At 41.8% G+C, this 6,000-nt stretch overlaps 1 long non-coding RNA gene across 1 annotated transcript; it reads right to left on the bottom strand.

Annotated features, from left to right (window-relative positions):
• Positions 1-1,856: 1,856 nt before the first annotated feature.
• On the bottom strand, positions 1,857-5,440 carry LOC135387431 (uncharacterized). Its single transcript, XR_010421108.1, has 4 exons — positions 4,981-5,440; positions 4,749-4,843; positions 4,508-4,625; positions 1,857-3,510 (listed from the first exon to the last, which is right to left on the bottom strand). It is a non-coding gene; the product is annotated as an uncharacterized LOC135387431 (long non-coding RNA).
• Positions 5,441-6,000: the final 560 nt, after the last annotated feature.

Raw genomic sequence — 6,000 nt, 5'->3', positions numbered from 1 at the left:
GTTCCACCGTTCCGCGATAAGTAAACAGTGCAGCAGCTGCGAACTCACTCGCGAACTAACCTCTGTGCGATGTTGTGACTGGAATTCGTCGTTTGTGTTTTGTGAGCACGTACAATTTGTATCAAGTCGCGTCTGCGTTAGCCCCTTTACAGCACTTGCCCATTGTAGAGGCTGACGTTTCGACAGCCGTGTCAGCAAGAAAGTGCCGACAGCGTTTTATTACTGCAGGAAAATTGTGCTATGTATTTGAGAAACCGCATACTGCTATGGGACAAGTTTTACGTACGATTTATCAATGTGCAACAGCGTCGACGATGATATGTAACGACGAAAGACTTAAAACGAAATACAAATCACATTTTAAACTTTTTGTGGGATTCTGTGCATTTTCCAGAAGCTTTCTTTGAATCACGCACTCCCATGTCACGCTGCGTTGTGTGGTACGCTACAAACTACTGCATTTTATGTCTAACATCTGGATATTGTTTGTAATGAACACCGTCGCACAAAAACATGCACACGAAAGCTCCAGTAGCCATGTGGTTGCACACTATGCAGACGCAAAAGAAGTACCAGAGCACATATTGCCACTTAGAAATGTGGTGTCTGAAGAGTTAGGGCATAGCATAGATCCTAGAAATCAGGTGCACCTTATCCTTCTGTAGAGTGCTCTTTCAATTCACAACTCAGCCCATGGGGTGTAAAAGTATTAAAGGCAGTTATGTGACTTGTCGTCGTGGGTGACATCACTGGCCAGCCTCGGGATTAATTCCGTGCTCAGGAATTATTGTACAAAGCACTTTGTATGTAGGACGTGATAAGCAATATGTAAGTTGCAACCTTGTCTGCAGCATTCTCGATTGCCTCTTACCTTTACAGTTCGAGACACGTTATCAAACCAAAGGGCAAAGGGCACTCTTACAGGGGCTGTGTAACTTGAGTTTTTAGTATAAAATTTATAAAAATATAAGTATACAATATGTAATATGAAATTTATATAAAATCAAAAATAACATTTATAGAAAGAATTTATAAAAAAAATAAATAAAAAGGCTTCATGGAAGCAATCCGTTAGCATACCCATTGCACATGAAGCACAATTATATATGCTTGGACATCATCTAATTAATCTTCTGAACCATATGTGTGGCTGCATACGAAATTTTTTATGCGCATCCTCTACCTTCCTATTCCTACATGTGCACACGAATAACAGTGCATATATGTGAAGTGGCAAAAAGCAACGCTAGACTCTACCATCATTGTGCCCCTTTAACTTTTCCACATTTATGTCTGGTGAACAGGGAATATCTCACTAGAAAAGAAGACATTTGTGCATTGTTTGGCAAGCAAATAAATATATTTATTTACATTTTCCATAAATCAACAATGTTGTGACCTGGTGCAAATATTAATGACAACAAGTAAAGTACTTACAAATTATTCCTATGTGCTCAAATGCAGATATGACAATTCTGTTTTTGTACCTCAGCACAGTACAGTTTCAAAATTAACAAACTGCACAGCATCAGCAATCTTAAAGTATCTGAAGAGGGGAATCACATAAAGCTCCAATAATAGACTGTGCAAACAAAGCTAAAAAAAAACAAAGTACTTAAGAAAAATCTGATTAATCGGTTGCCGTTGTGATATGTACTACTATGCACAATTCATGAATGGAACATGTTACCTCATTGCATTGCCTCCATGTGAGCACTAGAACAGGCAGCCTTTTAGGTCGCTCTTTCCGTGTTTTTCTATTGTCTTTTTTTGTTTTCTGTTTTTGCATTAGCAAGCATGGCCATAGTGAACCACAAGCAACCAAGGACAGGATGAGACATCTACAATGCGACTGCTAGCTCTAAACTGATATATTTATTAGCAGACTCTGGAATATACACACATATGCTGCTAAGAAAATGACAATTTAACCAATAGAATAACAGACAAGAAAAAGGTTATATATCTTCCCCTCTCCTCATTCTATTTCACAGGCAGCCCTAGTATCATTCTGAGTGTGTCCGTGCGTTCCCTTCGAGATAACGTATCTCTGACAGAAGCAAATCCAACAGCGGACTGCTTACGGATGCAACTATCTTTGATTTCTCTCACCACTTGTTATTTAACCGCTGCCTTGAGCTGTGTGTTCTGGAAATTTAGGCAGCATCCAGAGTCCCTGCAATGTGTTGCCATGTTTCTCGAGGGCCTGTGTTTCACTATGGCTCTCAGATACAAACTACCCCATTTCAACACAGTAGAAAACACAGATTTGTAAATAGCATCTGTTGATTGCACTGTACATACCCCCCACATAAAGGATCATAGTGGATACTACATCTTGTGTGATAATGTCAGGAACACAAAAAATATAGATTTTAAACCACTCTTACGTCGTAGTAGTAGTATTTGTGTGAAGCTGCGCAATTCCTGTCCTGCAAATAATTTAAACCATATGTTTAATCTGCCAGCGTGATGATCCCCTGAAAAGCAATTCACACTTGGCGGGAACTACCGGTTCTGAAACCTATCCCTGACATGTGTAGCCATCAGGGAGGAAACCCAAGGGCTGCGGTGGAAAAGACAAACACACACGGGCTACGTTCTCTCTGTGTATCAGCTGCTCTGGCTAGGTTTCTATTCACGCTTAATGGCCTGTATCAGTAATGCATGAAGACCACTGCTAAGTTGTGTTGAGAAACACCACTTTATGTTTGCCATGTCTAAATGAAACGTACCTGACCTGATCCAAATTAATCGTTCTGAGTCTGGAACACACAAAGAAAAAAACGCAACACACGCCACAACATTAACAGATAGCAAATGAGCTGTAGCGAGCTCCACCTTGGGACAAAGTCAACAAGTAATTCACCAAAAGTCAATGAGCGCCTGAAATGTAACATCTCCAGTGGCGTAGCCCGACCTCAAAGGTGGGGGGGGCTCGATACGAATACTCCCCCCCGCTGATCCTGTGTCGACAACACACACATACTTGTGCACACTTCAAACTGAGGATTAAAAAAGTGAACGAAAATAGTTGATTTAGATGTTCACAGTACGATTACATGTATAGGCTGTCATGACCAATGAAGTGGTGTCACGAGATTGGAAGTATTTTGAAAAGCTCATACTTTGAAAACCATTCAAGAATGCTTCTTAGATAGACGCCATGAACTGCAATAACTTTCGCGATAGTCACACTGGTCCCCCCCCCCCCATATATTATGTTCTCGGATTTGCACGATTTGTGTGGGTCGGTCCGTGGCAGGTAGGGGGGGCTCGAGACCCCCTAGCCCCCTCGTGGCTACACCACTGAACATCTCTGACTGGTAGCAGGATGGCCCACGTTCAATTCCTGGTGCTAGCACTGACTGGCTTTTTCATGAATTATTTGTTGGAAGTTTCGATGTGCTTGAGAACCATTCGTCAACCATTGTATCCTCATGAGGTGATGAGGGTTTGTCATCCCAAAGAGACTCCCTTTCTGGCATGTGTCCTTATGGATGCTCATCACTGCAGAAAAAAAGAAAGAAAGAAAGGAAAAGCATTTAATGACAAGAAATGGATAGTCGCATTTACTGCATAATGATTGTGCACAACAGAAAGAATACTTTTGCACAGAAGGCTGTACTTCTTGATGTCTAACATCAAGTTACAAAATTCCAGAATATATGACATGTTGTAAGGTAGAGAATAAGTAGAGTTATTGAGTTGTCGAGTTGAGTTGAGGGGGCAGTTGTACCCCCTTTTTATTTTATTATATATGATTATATAATTATCTTTATGTCTGTACCACCTCTCGCTCTCTACATTACAACATGTTTTATATATTCTGGGATTTTGTAACTTCATGTCAGACATTGACAAGAGCAGCCTTGTGCACGAAAGTCTCGTCTCATTAAAATTTAGATGCTCTCAACAGTCTTCTTTCTGTTGTGAATCTCTATCGCAGCATACCTGCACATTGCTGTTCTACGTACTGTGACTTTGCAGTAAGAGTATGGACTTTGGGTAAAAAGACTACACAGCACTGCTCAGGTATTTTTGCCTATCGAACAGTATGTATGTATGCAGTATGCACACAGTATTTGTGCACCGGACCCACTAAAAATGTAGTGAATGTGGCATTGCCCACGGTAATGCACCAAGTTGAACACAATTATTGTAGAATCCAGGTATTTTAGCTTACATGTCAAGCCAGTACCACACCAGTATCCAGTGTGAAGTTGTGACAAATAAATAGTTTCCATTTTTCTTAGCTCTCAGAAAACAGACAGTGAATTAATAAGAGTAGACAATGTTAACATGAATTCTGGGCTATTCTTCAGTTGAAGATTCACAGATAGTAAAGGCACCTTCCTCAATGGACGTTGATGACACTGAAAATTCTAAAATGTTATCAGAGGCGACATCAGCTTCGGTGTGTCAAAGGATTGTATGTCCAACAGTAATCCAGCTAACAGTAACAAAAATGTGCAAAAGACAAATTAACTGAACTAATGTAACGTACCTTCTATATCAGACAGTGAAGCTTGTAACACCCCATCCACAGGAACCAGTGTCCAGACACAAAAGTGCTTGAACTGGGAGATAGCAGCTAATCGTAATGGCGATCTTTGTTTTCCACCCTGGAAGCACAGGTTGTAACTTTGAGGGCAGATTTAAAAGTGGTGTCAAAATGTCTGCATGCGAGTGCACATGAAAAGTTGAACATAGATGAATACTCAAATTATAACATCACATTGTCATACCTGTTGGTGGAGGTGGACTGCAACTAACGTGTCAGCAATTTCTTCATGACCAGATGCAAGCCAGATCATGCTTCATTTCCGCCTTCAGCGTGCACCTGTGATAATTCAGAAGTTAGATTATCAATAGTACTATTGTGTTGTTAATCGTGGTTATATCAGAGTAAGCGCAGTAGGACAGCTGCACAATCGATTCATTAAGCTTGCTATTTTTTATATCTGAACCTCGACTTACCATTTTTTGCTCTCGTTTTTTGCCTTGATCCTCCGTGGCACGTTCAAAATGTTATGCGTCGGGTACCTCAGATTTTCATCAGACGATTTCGTGCCGAGATTCCAAATTGCCTCTGGAGTCGCGCGTAACCTATGATAACATTCGTGGACGAAACCCTTGCAGTGGAAATAAGCAGGCACCACTGTCAGCCAAGAGCTTCGCACTGCTTGGTCTTTTGGCAGCTTATAATAGGTAACACTTGAATGCACCGATGAATTGTTCTAACAGCGTAGCACTCTCGCATCTTCGACAACTTCGCCGTGGCATATTTACGATTCATATCGCTCCAGCCCATAAAAGGCAAGGTCAGAACAAGGAAGTGCACTTTCCCAACGACGCTGTGCCAAAAAAAAAAAAAAAAACATTCACATGCTTTGTTTCCGGCTTAGCAACAACATAACAGCTGTTCGCTTATGTACGACGCACAGAGGAGGAAACGAAAGAAGCCAAGCAGCCAAGTCAAGAGTCCATGCCAAGCCAAAGACAGATAAACCGAGAGCAGTGACGTCGGTGCGCCCGTGCGCAGGGTTTGCCGACGGTCTGAGGCCAGGCGTGGGAACTAAAAAAACTGTTTTCTAAAAAACTACGAACAGTTGGAGCAAGATATTTCGCACACATATTCAGTGTTCGGTAATGAACACACAGCGCGAGTATCGCTCAGTTCTGCGGCACTTCAAAATCGGCATATCTGACCTTTAAAAACGTATGCTATATGTGCAGCCAAAGAGCTCTGGCTATTTTTTCCAGGGTGTCGAACCGCAAAAAATACGGGTTCGGTTCGGGTTCAGGTTCGCGTTGTTCTGATTTCGTTCCGGTTCAGTTTCGGTTCGGCCAGGCCAGAAGTCGAACCAGTTCGCAAACCGGTTCGCAGCCCCGAACCGGTTCGCGAACCGGTTCAACGCTTCCGTTATATATGTTCCATAAAACTGCTTTTATCAGGAAATGCGTGGCTAATAGCTTACTGCTGTTGTCTGCATTGAC

This window comes from Ornithodoros turicata, chromosome 3 (genome assembly GCF_037126465.1).
Source record: "Ornithodoros turicata isolate Travis chromosome 3, ASM3712646v1, whole genome shotgun sequence".
Classification (NCBI taxonomy): Eukaryota; Metazoa; Arthropoda; class Arachnida; order Ixodida; family Argasidae; genus Ornithodoros; species Ornithodoros turicata.
The sequence above is the reverse complement of the archived record's forward strand: the minus strand, read 5'-3'. Positions and strand labels throughout refer to the sequence as shown.